Source organism: Danaus plexippus, chromosome 26, assembly GCF_018135715.1.
Source record: "Danaus plexippus chromosome 26, MEX_DaPlex, whole genome shotgun sequence".
Classification (NCBI taxonomy): domain Eukaryota; kingdom Metazoa; phylum Arthropoda; class Insecta; order Lepidoptera; family Nymphalidae; genus Danaus; species Danaus plexippus.
This window is the reverse complement of record NC_083554.1, coordinates 5,930,304-5,944,440: the sequence shown is the minus strand read 5'-3', so window position 1 is coordinate 5,944,440 and position 14,137 is coordinate 5,930,304. Positions and strand designations below refer to the sequence as shown.

The 14,137-nt window shown below is 31.8% G+C and overlaps 1 protein-coding gene across 1 annotated transcript in view; it reads left to right on the top strand.

Moving 5' to 3' along the window:
* The first annotated feature begins 13,193 nt into the window (after nt 1-13,193).
* The window catches only part of LOC116774453 (helicostatins), a 28,476-nt gene continuing 27,532 nt past the window's right edge, over nt 13,194-14,137 (top strand). The window contains exon 1 of the mRNA XM_032667192.2: nt 13,194-13,316. The gene's annotated coding sequence lies outside the window, so the exon portion shown is untranslated. The remainder of the gene's footprint in view (nt 13,317-14,137) is intronic.

Below are 14,137 nucleotides of genomic sequence, written 5' to 3'. Positions count from 1 at the left end.
AGATATCATTAATAATGAAACTGTCTAATCAGCGCCAATACAATACGTGATAATAACAATTACGTTACGCTTAATAAGTCTGAGAGATTTTGAAAATTCCTGTACCCAAGAAAACCCATCGTCTGCATTTTATATCTACAGATAATAGTAGACTAATACTCGTAATTTTTTCTTCCTAACTCCAACAGTAACTTCAAGGTATTCTTAATTAGACAACTAACTATATTAAATTTAATTGAATTTTGCATTTCTTAAACATTGTTCGTTAATACATTCGTCTGTACGGCAGACATCGCAATATTGTGTTTATTCCAGCGCGCATCAAGTTGCTGTCAGAGAGGCGCGGCTTAGCATAAAACTTTAAAAAGTTTACATTACATACATTTGTTGTACTAGAATATGTAGTATTGATATATCACAATGCCTAACTTTATTTTTAAATATAGTTCAGAAAGTTAAGCGATAATATTTTAATAATTAAGGCCTATTCAATGTCTACTTTAAGTCGCTTTCGGTTTAGGCACAGCACTTCACTAACAATTAAATCTCGATCAGTAAACGGATAGGCCAGTTTATTTTCTTTTCTGTTAAAAGCCCATGCCCTAATGTAGGGATGCGAAGGGATCTGTCATTAAGTGCTATCATTATTATATATTGCTCCGATTGTCTTAAAAGCTCGGTTTAAGTAAGTCTTGTATCTGAAAATGCCTTATTTGGTATGCGATATACTTTTGTTGTTTGAAAAGAAAGAAGAGGAATAATATTTATAATAGTCAGTGATAATGAGATCTAAGATTTTCGCGAGTTTTATTCATTTAAATGCAACTAATATTTTTCGGATAAACTACGCGGATTTTTATTATTTAAAAAACTACATAATCCCGACGTTTCGGTTACTTTTCAGCAACCGTGATCACGGGCAGACGAGATGTGAATGTCTGTCAGTTGGTCCTTGTTATATGTTGTTATATTATGTAGTTTTTTAAATAATAAAAATCCGCGTAGTTTATCCGAAAAATATTAGTTTCATTTAAATAGTCGGTGATGTTCACTTTATTAACATTTGGACGCGATGCTAAGCTAACTTCTAGTTGAGTTTAAACCTAATAATATTTCGACAGCTGTATTTTGTATCTTACATTGTAACTGAAATTCACTTAACAACTACCATCATATCAATCATAAAATTACCAGCTACATCCCAAATTAATTTAGTTGTGTATTCAATTTCCAAACTATATTCTTGTTGTTATACAAATGAGATTGTTGTTTTATTACTCAACGTAATATTTCATTGATACATTTAATTGTTCTGTAGTTTTTTGATGTAGAAAATTATTATAATTCTAAAAAGAAGAATTAAACTTTTAATGGAATAATTCTTTTAAGATCATTTTAAATATTGAAATGCAGATTTCAATAATACTGAAAAGAATTTAATGCTAACCTACGATTGAAGGCAAACAATTGGTGAAGTGTTGAAGTTCAGTGAGTTTCTTTTGTTCGCTCTCTTTAGTTCATAATTTATAATGGGGTTACATATATAAGTTCAGGATACCACGCTCTAACAGATAAAGATATGTAGGAATAGGACAGTGTCCAATTATTCCCTCTTCTAATCCTTATTTCCTAGTATATTCCCTTGCGACGCAAACCTTATCCGTGAGAGATATGTAAAAAAAGTTGCTGTATTTTGCTCCACTATAAAATTGTAATCAAAAATATAATTTAAGTTTTTTCAACACAATAAAGGTTACTTATTCAGAAAATCGGATAGTAAAAATATGAACCAAAATCCAACATTTAACTATCTAAGACAAACAAATATATTAACTTAATAGGTTTGAGTGATAAATTAATGCAATAGTATAATGGTATTCTTAAGAGCGTGTCTGAGCAGGTACGAAGCAAGACACTGATGCATATTTATGTGAAAAAGTTTAATTATTAAGGATTTAGCTTTATGTTAATAATATTATCAATATGCAATACTTTTAATGAATTATTCATATACTTTTTCAATACTATTTTATCGTATTAGTTGATGAGAAACTAATTTCTAAAATACTATTTGTATTTAAAAGTATTCAACGAATGAGAATATTTTAGAATCAATTATAGCACATTAAATATGGTATACTCCTCGTTTTTGTTTTAAGAATTAAAATGTTTAATATTAAGAGACCTTTGATATTTGTCTGATACAAAATATAATAGAGAAGAAATATTAATATTATTGTAGGACCTTTTCTGACACTTTTAATCCAAATTATATAAACGTACCAAATGCCTGAAAAATTGTATGTAAATAAAATGGTGACATAAAAAATATGCTCTAATAAAAATAAAACATTCTTTTAATTTTTAATTTTAATAACAATATATTTTTTTGTTATCTCGAGTGTTGTGAATGCTATTATCTAAAATGTTGTTTTTATTTTCTTATAATATATTAGGGTTCTAAGTTAAAATACGCTAATACACACATACTCGTAGAAACAAATTAAAACTTTTTTGTCCTCTTAAAATGTAAAGCTATGCATGTTATATAAGTTAAAGTTATAAATAATTATATCTTAATACGAAACGAACTTTTTAAATCCTACGCACATTTTTGTAAGCCCTATGAAATAATGTCCTCCTATTAATTTGTAAACAATCTCAACGATATAAACAAATGATTACTTCACAAAATGTATTGAGATTGTTCAAACAGATGTTAGTAAGAATCGACAACTTAAAGTTCAAGTAATGAAACGTTTTGTTGGAGCAGGTCGTAACACATTTTTAGTGTTCCCTAATTCTTAAAAGACAATTCTACTTGATCACGAACCTCAGCACGATTTCGCCCAATTTCATTTGCTCTATTTAGCTGCTAAACTATTTCATTTGATTTCTTAGTTTCTTCGAAAGTTGAGTGGTTATTTGATTGTAATAAGACAAAAAATAAGAAAAAAATAATACATTGTGATATTATTGGATTATTTGTATATCAAGAAATAAATAAAAAAACAAATGTTATTTTGTGTCAGCTTTTATATATAACAATAGATGTTATAAATAAACATAAAAATTTGGAGGTATTAGGTATGTACAGGTTCAAAGTAGATTAAATGTACTCAAAGTAGATTTAATGTACAAAGTAGATTTAATGTCTTTCCTTAAAGTAACAAGGAACTCTTTTCGATACAGAATATATAAAAAGACTATTAAGAGTCTTAATTATACATTCGTGGTTCAAACTTGAAACGAAATCATGGTATACCAAAGTTGGCACCGGTTCACAAGCATGACTTATACGCCAGAATTCGTTCACAACCCGAACAAATTGTAAATGAGCAAATAATGTTTGCAAGCGTTCTTCAAACATCGTTAAGATTAACAATTTCCTAGATTTTGTAACAAGACGATGAAATTAGTCCACCTTATTATGTATACTAACTAGCTTATATTAGTATTCCAACCACGACACAAAATATAAAGTAACTATGAACTATTAAAGACAGATTGAAGTATCCGTTTATAAATTTATTTACAAAAATATCACGAAAAACTGTACTTTGATATACATTACTGAAGATAACATAGCAAAACTAATAAAAATCGTTTCATCGAATATAAATTTACTGATATAAACTTTGTACTTGTTTCAAAAACATTATGAAGGTTATAAGAATAACACAAGAGCCGCAATAACACTTAAACTAAATTCATTTCCTACAAATTAATTTCAAATACCTCATATAAAAGATATCTTGAAATAACAAACCGAGGAAGACTGGAGTTGCGATTTATTGTTTTATTGGATTTGTTGCAGCTTGTTATTGTATTAACTTTTTAAATATGTTACCGCAACAAGTTGTATTTGTCGTGTTGTGTCGTGAGAAGTTAAGAAACCTTATATAACAAACATTAACTAACACACAGATATTCAATATATATATATTCAATAATAATTTATGGTAATTTTAAGTGGCGTCTTTTTATCATGAATTGTCAAAAACACATGAATTATCTTAAAGATTTTTGTCAATTATTTGTGCTTGTTCAGAAATTTTATTGACATCTAAGACCAAGGCTTGTAAGAATATCATTTAGGGAACTTTATAATGAAAAAGAATGAATAACCTGAGGAAACTAGATGATAAATTAATTAAGTTCGCATTTCGTTGAATTATATTAATGAAAGCCTATAACTGTTCATATTAAATGGTGGAATGACAAAAACAAAGTTCAGGAAAACATTAAAACGTTGATTACTTTATTTAGGGAATATTTTGTGACGTCATTTGTTTGGATATATTTATTTTTTTCCAACTAACCGTATGTATATAACTGTGGAAAATCATTATAATCTGATTAAATTCGCGACCCAATATATGTCTTTTTGATTATTTTTATCCCCGACGCAGAAAGAAGGGAGTGCAATATTGACCATGATTTCTTTGTGTGTGTGTGTATAACTGTCTGTTACGTCGTAACTTTTAAACGGATTAATGGTTGTCACTCTCACAACTGTCCGAAGCGGGAGTTTTGCGGTGACCCCTAAGTCGTAACAGTTCGTCATACACTGGACGCTGACAGGTTTGCCGAGACTAGGAATTTCGTGAGACAAGACCGAGGTCTTATTGTTTGGCCTTGCTGGGGCCAGCTCAAACATTTATCTCAATCAAGGGGAGGGAGTAATCGATCAAAAGCCAGATGAATTATCTGGGCCTTACCCTTGACGAATGGTGCCGCTTTAGGGCCTACTTTTCCTAGCTATTCTCGAATTATGATTTCACCGCTTTTTCTTTGGGAAGTTCCTGTCTTACGTCGAAGGGCCGTCTGCTCCATGCCAGGAATACATGCCGACATCTGAGGAAGCATGACCCTTTACTGTGCCCTTATATGATCGAGATCTCTCAACCGCGAGTCTTAAATGGTCATGCGTCAATCACAAAGTATCATCGTTATAAAAACGTTCAGGAAGTACCATGTGTTGTCGTTCCAATATTTGTTTTTTATAATATTAAATCTAACATAGTAGGAAGGTACTACATTGTTGAAGCTACTTATATACAATTTTTAATAAGACGTACACAAAGAATACGATTATGTATAGATAACAGAGACCTTTTGGAATACTTATTTGTAAAGAAAATTTAAATAAATTTTCTTTAATCAACTAATTGGAAGTAAAACATTTTTATTAATCTGAGCAAAGCTATGAAAACTCCCATGGAGTCTTTGTCTAAACAAAGTGGAATCCACTTTTATAGTTATGATACCATTAGGTGTAACGTTAGCACATATACTATGGGTTCTCAACATAAACTCGAAAGTATTTCTGCGTTTAATTCTCATTACGCTATTTATTAACATTCTTTGAAGCGACCGTTATGTTTATAGTTTTAAATTATTATATTTGTATAATCGATTTTTCGAGAATGTATTTTTAGATTATACAAGCCAGACAAAAATATTAATAGAATTGTTGGTTAAGATTTTTTATAAACTATATAGTAGACGGCTATTTTGAAAAGACACCAGTATAGTTCATATCTAAAAGTATCACCAAACCTGACAGTTTACTTGGTTTTTGTTGTATGCATTTGTGTATGTTTGCGGGCTGCGTCCCGGGTGCTGTCTTTCTATTAAGAAAGCAATTATTGTGCAACTGACTTGCCTATTTGAATGACGTCCCTGTCACTCCGCAACAATACTTAACACGTCGCGTCGAGCGAACTCATAATTTGCCCAATAAATGTCAGCGGGAGCCATATCTGGTGTCCACTTACCACTTTTGATCACCAGAAACAGGAGTAGAATACCTTAAAAATCGACACTGGAACAGTGGTTCATCGCGAACGACATAACCTTGGAGACCAACAAAGCTACCGTTACGCGGAGGGTGATATTATTAACGTCATTATGCGAGTAGACGATTAAACTTGCGAGTGACCTGGCGTTACCGGAGAAGGTAGAAGAGTTGGATTACGGGAAGATCATAAATCTCCTCGACGACCCCTTCAGACGTAAAATATTCGGATTTTTTCGGTGGTAGAGCCTAGCTGCGATCAAGTTACTACAGCGCGAACATGGGCTGGCTCGACCGGGGATGTACCACCCTCACACAAAAGATCGGCGTAAAGTAGCCTTTAGTGGCTGCGTTTCGTCCGATGAGTTTGAGAGCCGGTTGCCTTTTTCCCTTTCCCCCCCTTTCCTGCCATTTCCTTATTCCCACCTCTCCCTTTTCCTCAACAATCAAGGTTGGCAACACATCCGCAACATCTATGTTGCGTATGTCCATGGGCGACGGTCTCTACTGCCATTCAAATAGGCCTAATGATCGTTCGCCACCTTTCACATAAAAAAGGCAGTGTTTTATTCAGCAACACAGGCGAAACGCACACTCAAGGGGCGGTCAGGATAAGAGTATTGGCGACACACTGTGCACTCAAGAATTTGGAGCAGGCCTTGCTGGATAAATTCAACATTGATATGGCGCCAGAACGTAAGGGGGAAAAACTGGGGAAAAACTGAAAAACTGAAAAAAAAAATGTCAATTAATAAACAGTTACTATTCTATGTCAATGATAAACAGTTGATAATACCCGTTGCCGACGATAAATGACTTGTTATCGTCATTATATGGAGGCATTCAGTTTAGCAAAATTGATTTATCTATGGCGTATAATCAATTTTTGCTTAACGAAAACTCTCAGAAGATAACTTGTATCAACACTCAACACGGTCTCTTCAATTACACTCGATTAGTGTTTAGGTTATCAAGCGCGCCAGCCATTTTTCAGCGCGCTATGTAATGTTTGCGCTCGGGAATCGACGGGATTATAAATCTGTTAGGTGATATTTTAGTGACCGGAACACACTTAAACAAGCATAAACTGAGGCTCATCACAGTTCTACAACGATTAGATAATGCTTGGTTAACAATACAGATGAGTAAATGCGAGTTTTTCAAGGACGAGATTTCATATCTTGGATAAACACGGAGTTAGGAAATCGCAAGATAAAGTAAAATCTATTTCAAAAGCTCCCAAGCCATCAAATGTGTCTCAGTTACTTAATTTCGTGCCGGACGCGTCTTGCGAATGGACTCGTATCCATAATGAAGCATTCATACGAATTAAAAATATTTTAGCCTCCGATAAAACTTTGTCACATTTCCACCCAAACGCCATGTTTATTTTGACTGTCGACGGGTCACTGACAGGGTTAGGAGTCATACTATCTCAAATAGGTATCGATGGTTTAGAAAAGCCTGTTTCGTACACAACTCTCTTATGAGCATAATATCTTAATGCGCGGTCATAAGGTTGTAATTCCTCGATCTTTACAAAATTACGTGTGTGAGGAACTGAATAGATCGCATTTCGGTGTTGTGAAAATGAAGCCGGAGGCTCGCTAATTCTAGCGAGTGTCGGCCGCTTGTAGCGTGTGCTGTGCATTGCGGCCGGCGCCACCGCACGCACCACTCGTACTTTGGCCACTGCCGTCGTGTGCACATCGTCGACGTATAATTCGAATATCGTTATTAGCAAATTAAACGATTTCATGTCTCGTTTCGGGGTTCCGCATACGTTGGTGAGTGACAACGGTACTAGTTTCACATCTTTAGAGTTTAAAGACTTTTGTAGAATTAACGGTATTGAGCACGTTCTATCTCCTGTATATCACCCTGCTAGTAACAGACAAGCCGAGAGTTATGTAAAAATTGTAAAAAAGGGGCTAAAGTCATAATTCTGGAAGGTTGTAAAAAAAAAACTATTAAGGAAAACATTGCAAAGTTTTTATTTGATTATAGGAACTCTAAATATAGTACCACTGGTAGGTCACCATCGGAGATAGTGTCCGGGCGATCCCTGGGCTCACGGTTAGATCTTTTGAACCCTGACACACCGTCACCGTCGTCCACAGGCCTAACTCGAACCGTCGAACGAAATCAGTCCTTACAGGTTAAATATTACAGCAGTAAAAGAAGAATAGACTTTAACAAAAATGAAAATGTGTGGATTATTAAAAATGTAAATAACAAGAAAATCTTTTGGATCGATGGCTTTGTTAAAAAGGAAAATGGGAAAATTGTATACGTCATAGTAACCAGGCATGTCGACCAAATAAGGAAAGGACTACGAACTTCATCGAGTGAAGAGCCAGACTGGAACCCTGTACCTATGTCAGTCTACTATTAGAGGACGTGGCACCGCATGCTGCCATCCCTCCCGTACCTGACACACAACCTGGGAGAAGGAAATCGGTAACGGACCCGGTAGTACCGATGACGTCACCAGGTAGTCCGGCGATACCACAATATCTCCAATCTTTTCCACTCCGACGGCGACCCAAAACGCCGGAGATATCGTCAATGGTTAAGTGAATATTGCGTTACCAAAGGGGGAGCGATGTTACGTATGCATTTGTCTATGCGGGCTGCGTCCCGCGTGCCGTCCTTCTTTTAATAAAGCAAAGTGTGCAACTGACTTGCGTTTTTGAATGATGTCCCTGTCACTCCGCACAATACTTAACAGTTTTGTGATATTTAAAACTATTCCTGTTTAAGTATTGAATTTCAAACATATATTTAAATACACAAAATGTGTCAAAAATTGTATTTTAATAACATACCACAACAGTTCTTATAAAAACCGTAGAACTTAGTGAGCCTATTAAGAGAGATGAATCAAACATAAATATAAAAATTTTAAACAAATTTAATTATGTTTATGTTAAATTTTAATTTCTTGTATTAAAATAACATTACCTAAATACTTAGACACATTCGAGTTTATACACAGTGAGACACATTGAATTTATAATGGAAATTTTAGAATCATTCGGTATTACGTTTTTAAGTAACACGTACTAATTTAAAAAAATCTTTTATACCAAAATGCATTTGTGGCTTAAATATCGAAAAGGAAAATGTTATAGTTGTAATTGTTATATTAAAATCGATACAGTATTTATTTTTAAGGTATCAGTTTGCAATCATATTAAAAATATTTGAAATATATTTTTCACACCTGAGACAGACAAACGTTAAGGGTTTCGATTTCAAGCGGCACTAGGAATATATGCTACCGTATCATTTGATACGTCTCAGAATTACACAGACCAGATATAACCCAACGACATTCGACCTTTGTATATTTTATTATAAGATTATTAAATAGAGAAATACGACTTTATATAAGATTTATTTAATTCGTTTCACATATTATTATTTTATAAGACAACAAAGTTATTTTATTTCAAAATAATTCTCAACAAAATACTGCATTGATTAATAAGTTTAATAACTTTCGTATTTGATATAAAATTTTCTAGCACTAACTGGTATCGAAATAAATCTCTATATATAAAAGTTTAAAATAACATTTAGATTAAATCTCAAAGTTAACTTCGACGAAGTCACCACGATTTTGATCTCATCTTAATACCGAGTATATCATTGAACATAGTTGCTTGTGTAAGCCCAGTGACGTAAACTCCCACACGAGATGGAAATAATTCAATTAAATAATATACATGAAATATTTTACATTGTACAATATTTGCAATATTTATAATATAATATTTATTATTCTGGTAAATAGAAGATGGCGATTTGAAATTGTTAAAACGGAACAATTTCAGGAATTCTTAAATTAAAGCGCTCCTATTTATTATATCTTGAATTTCAATAATTTACAGAACTTACTTGTATATTATTTATACAATTATATTTAAATATCAAAGTATAAATAATTTTAATTATATTCATAACACATATACATATTTAGTTTCATGTATAAGGCTTTGTTTACACGATCGTTTGACATTTTGTTAGTCATATTTAAATATAAATTATTGTAAGTAATTAGTCACAGTAAAGCTTCATATACGTTACTGTAATTAATATATGTTTGTATCGGTGTGGTAATAAACAAACCATCGCGTAAATCGGGTTTATTATTGTTGTGTGCAAGACGTAGGCGGCTGGTCGACGTCCCACGCTTGCGGATATCTGATGGGAACGAAAAATTTGTTAATACATTTTCATGTTTAAAAACTTACTTAAGTATTTTTAAGACTAACAGTAAATATGATTGATTAGATAAGACAGTACGATATTATATTCAGACGTACAACCTTATTTTAAGCTAAAAAATAGAAATAAACACAAATTTTGTGACAAACCAAAAGCTTATTTAATAGATTTTCAATTATTACGAATCTCAAGTTAATATTTTTAGTTAATTTTGTTTAGAACTTTTTAATCTATTATAATTAATATTCCGTTGCTTTGTGACATTAAAACTAATAATTTTTCAAATGACGATTCATCATTAATTGTTTATAGAGAGCATCCGAAATACATATGTACTAAATCCTTTTATTCGTAAACAAGAAGTAGAAGAGAGTAGTAGAGAGTAATCATCATCAGCCTATAGGAGCCCACTGCTGGGCAAAGGCCTCTTTCTCACATGGAGAAGGTTTGAGCATTAATCACCACGCTTGCTCAAGACGGATTGGCGATTTTAGTCTGTTAATTTGAAATTATAAGACCAGGTTTCTTCACGATGTTTTCCTTCACCGTCTGTCAGTGGTGTCTAAATACTCTTAGAAAGTACATATGACTCGGAAAAGATCACATTGGTACTTGCCAGGTTTCGAACCCGCGCCCTCACGTATGAGAGACGGGCCTTTAACCTCCAGGCCACCACTAGTAAAAGTAATTGAGGTAAAAGCACTCATGTATTTAAATGAAAAAATTGTTTTGGAGTAATACGCGTATTTTATTATTTTTTAAAATACATCTTGTCATCTAGTCTGCCCGTGATCATGGTTGTTGCCGAAACGTCGGGAGTTTGTAGTTTAAAAAAAAAAAAAATACGCGTAATAATCGGAAAAATATTAGTTTCATTTAAATGAATACTCGCGAAAGCACAGAATGTCTCGCTAATGAGTACTCTGTACATAAAGTGTGGATTATGTAGCGTAATTAAATTATCCAATGATAAAGTTTTCACGTAATATACATAAAATCATGAACTTTTCCTAACATATGAATTAAATTGTATGTACCAAACGAAATGCCTTAGATTTATTTTGTGGTAAAATAAAATTATGGTACTTTGATGTATAAAAAATATAAACAATACACCATACGCTTAATTGACTTGATATGTTATTAAAAAAATACTAATATGCTAAGTTGCAATACTAAAGAAGCAGATGGTGCTGTGGTTACGCTTGGTTAGACGTTTATTACCCAGCGAGTTTATGGCAACTAATAATTTAACTAATTAATAAATGGTTAAGAATTAACACGTGTTACATATAATTTGCACTTAAAATATCATGTTAATTTTATGCTTTTTTATGTTGGTTGAACTAATTAACTATTAGCTGGTTAGTATTTAACGACGAGGAATACTGTATGTATATAACTGTATACATAAAGTGGCGCAGTAAAATATATAAGTTCATAGAAAAAACAAATCTTTATCGCTATTATAAATGGGATTTTTTTTGTGGGTTTATAACTCTTACTACAATGCCTCGATAAAAACAAATGAAATGCACATTAGAAGTACTATTTAATGAGGTAATCGAGGCGGATGGTTTAAAGACTGTTGTTCGTAGGGCTGGCATATCTCTACTTTCTGATTTTATTAAAACCACTTACCTGCAATTTCTGCTGAAAGATACACTAGACCTTTTTATCGCTGTTGAGCTAATCGCCCCATTTGATTCACCCAGACTCCCCTATATGACTTGCAGAATGGTAATTTACATACCTCCTTGTTTAAGTAATTTCCGAAGTACAGTAATTATTCAGAACTGGCTGTCCAAGTAGGGTGCAAGATGAGATTGGATTACATCAAATCCGCTACACCCCTAGCAAACAATTTTAAGACAGTTATCTCTCTAGGATATAGTTATTCTGTAAAAGCGAATTTTTACAGTCTTTTTCATAAAATGTGATCCATTAATCACTAGTCGATAAGGTAGTGAGTGACCTTCTACATAATGTACATAAAAAAAATTACTTTTTAATTTTACTTACATTTAATACTTTTATACAATGTTATATTAAAATAGATTCCATTCTATGTCAAGTTTGCTGTAGAGCTTCGTTACGTCACTTATACGCAATCGTTCGCGTTCTGTTGACATCGAGGATATTGTAGCCAATAGATAATTTATTATAACATACTTTAAATTCCATTCTATACCAATAAAGTTTCTAAATATATCGCTATATATTATTTTTTCATTTTTTTTCTGATATTCTTAGATATTAGTACGACGCGTCGTAAAGCGTTTAATCATAAACGCGTCAGCGTTTATTGGTTTACGACAACAGGGGATTATCGATAATTGTTGAAAATGACACAGAATTAATTAAGCGCACCTTATAAATTACGCCTATGTGAATTTATGATGTTGATAAAATTATTTATATGTACTTTACGATATTCGATATTTCTGTAATATGAGCGGTTACGGTTTAACAATTTGTACTATGATAATAACGTTAGATGTGAACCAGAACTTCGTAGAGGGGCTACGGAGAATAAGACTGTAACATATCATAGTAACTATTTCATGAAAATAAGATATTAATCAATAAATAAATACGGTAATTATATGTTACACGTATTTTAGAAATTATATTGATATATATATTCATATGATTAGATAAATTACATATTTATAATTAACACTCACTAAAAAGAAAATTGTACCTAATGTTATTATCTAAGTAAGAAAATAGTTTTAAAATCCTTTGGAACAAGTTACTTAGAATTCTTAACAGTAGCTGCGAAGCCAAGCTTTAATTAGAATAACCTCTGGCTTGGGGTTTTATTAAAATCATAACTAAGAAACTTTTAAATTGCATCCTTTCAATGTATGCATCCACTTAGCCATGTTTATTGGGAAATATAAAACTATGCAGAAAAACTGTTCAATGTTGAATATTAAATTAGGTCAGTTTAAATTTAAAATCTTTATATAATCAACGAAATCAAGTTGAAAATAAATAATTATGAGAATCAATAACATTAGTATAAAAAAGTTTGTTACAATTGAATCGCTTTGCGTAAGTTATAAATCTTTTTAAATGTCAGCAATGCTTATAATGTAATCCTCACCAAAGTGTGAATATTTTGATAAATAAGTTTTTAATGAGTTGAAACGTAGGCAGTATCGTTCAACAAGTCGGGCCGCCTATGGGAGGCGCCTATATAAGCCAGGGCGCATTCAAAGCTCGCAGTTAGTGACGCGTTGAGCTTAGCCACGTTTGTATTGACAACGCCGAACAAGTAAGTTAGTTTTTGCTACTATTATCATTTTTAAAATACTCAATATGATATATATTTATTAAAATATTGTTATAGTTTGAAAAGTTTTTGTCGCAAATTTAAAACTTTTTATAAGATTTAATACATTTTAGTGCAGTTGAAAAGAAATTAACAAAGTTTATAATATTGTAGTCGGTTTAGATTTTCGAAAGTTAATTTTTATGTAAAGTAATTTTTCGTGTTCCTATAAAATCATTTCGCGGTTATTGTTCCTAACTTTGAAGGATAATGTTTCGATGAACACTGTACACAAAAAATATATATATAATGATACTATGATCTTAAAGTTGATTTATATTAAACAATAAATGATAAAGATTAAATTTATATGTGAGGCAAACCGTTTAAAAAATATGAAGGCTTTTAATTTATTATTAAGTTAGAAAAAATCAAACCATTGTGAATTCCGCAGTAACTTTTCACCTCAGACATCGGTTAAAAATAAAATAAATAAATATATAATAACATTAAAATTAAGTTTTTTAAATAAAATAAAATAACATTAAAATTAATTAAGTGAAATTAAAATAAGAAAAATCATTCATTTTTATAAGTTGCATCTTCAATATGCGGTTTCTCAGCTAATCTATTGTATTAAATATATTTTCATTTATAACCTACAGTAAAATATCGACGGCTATCAAATATATACATATGCGGTTCATAATTAATAATAAAATAAATTAACATTTACTCGGAAAAAATTTGGTTTTTGTGAAATCGAATAAGCACACTAAAATAAAATCATACATATACATGTCTGATTTTATATCTTAAAAAAT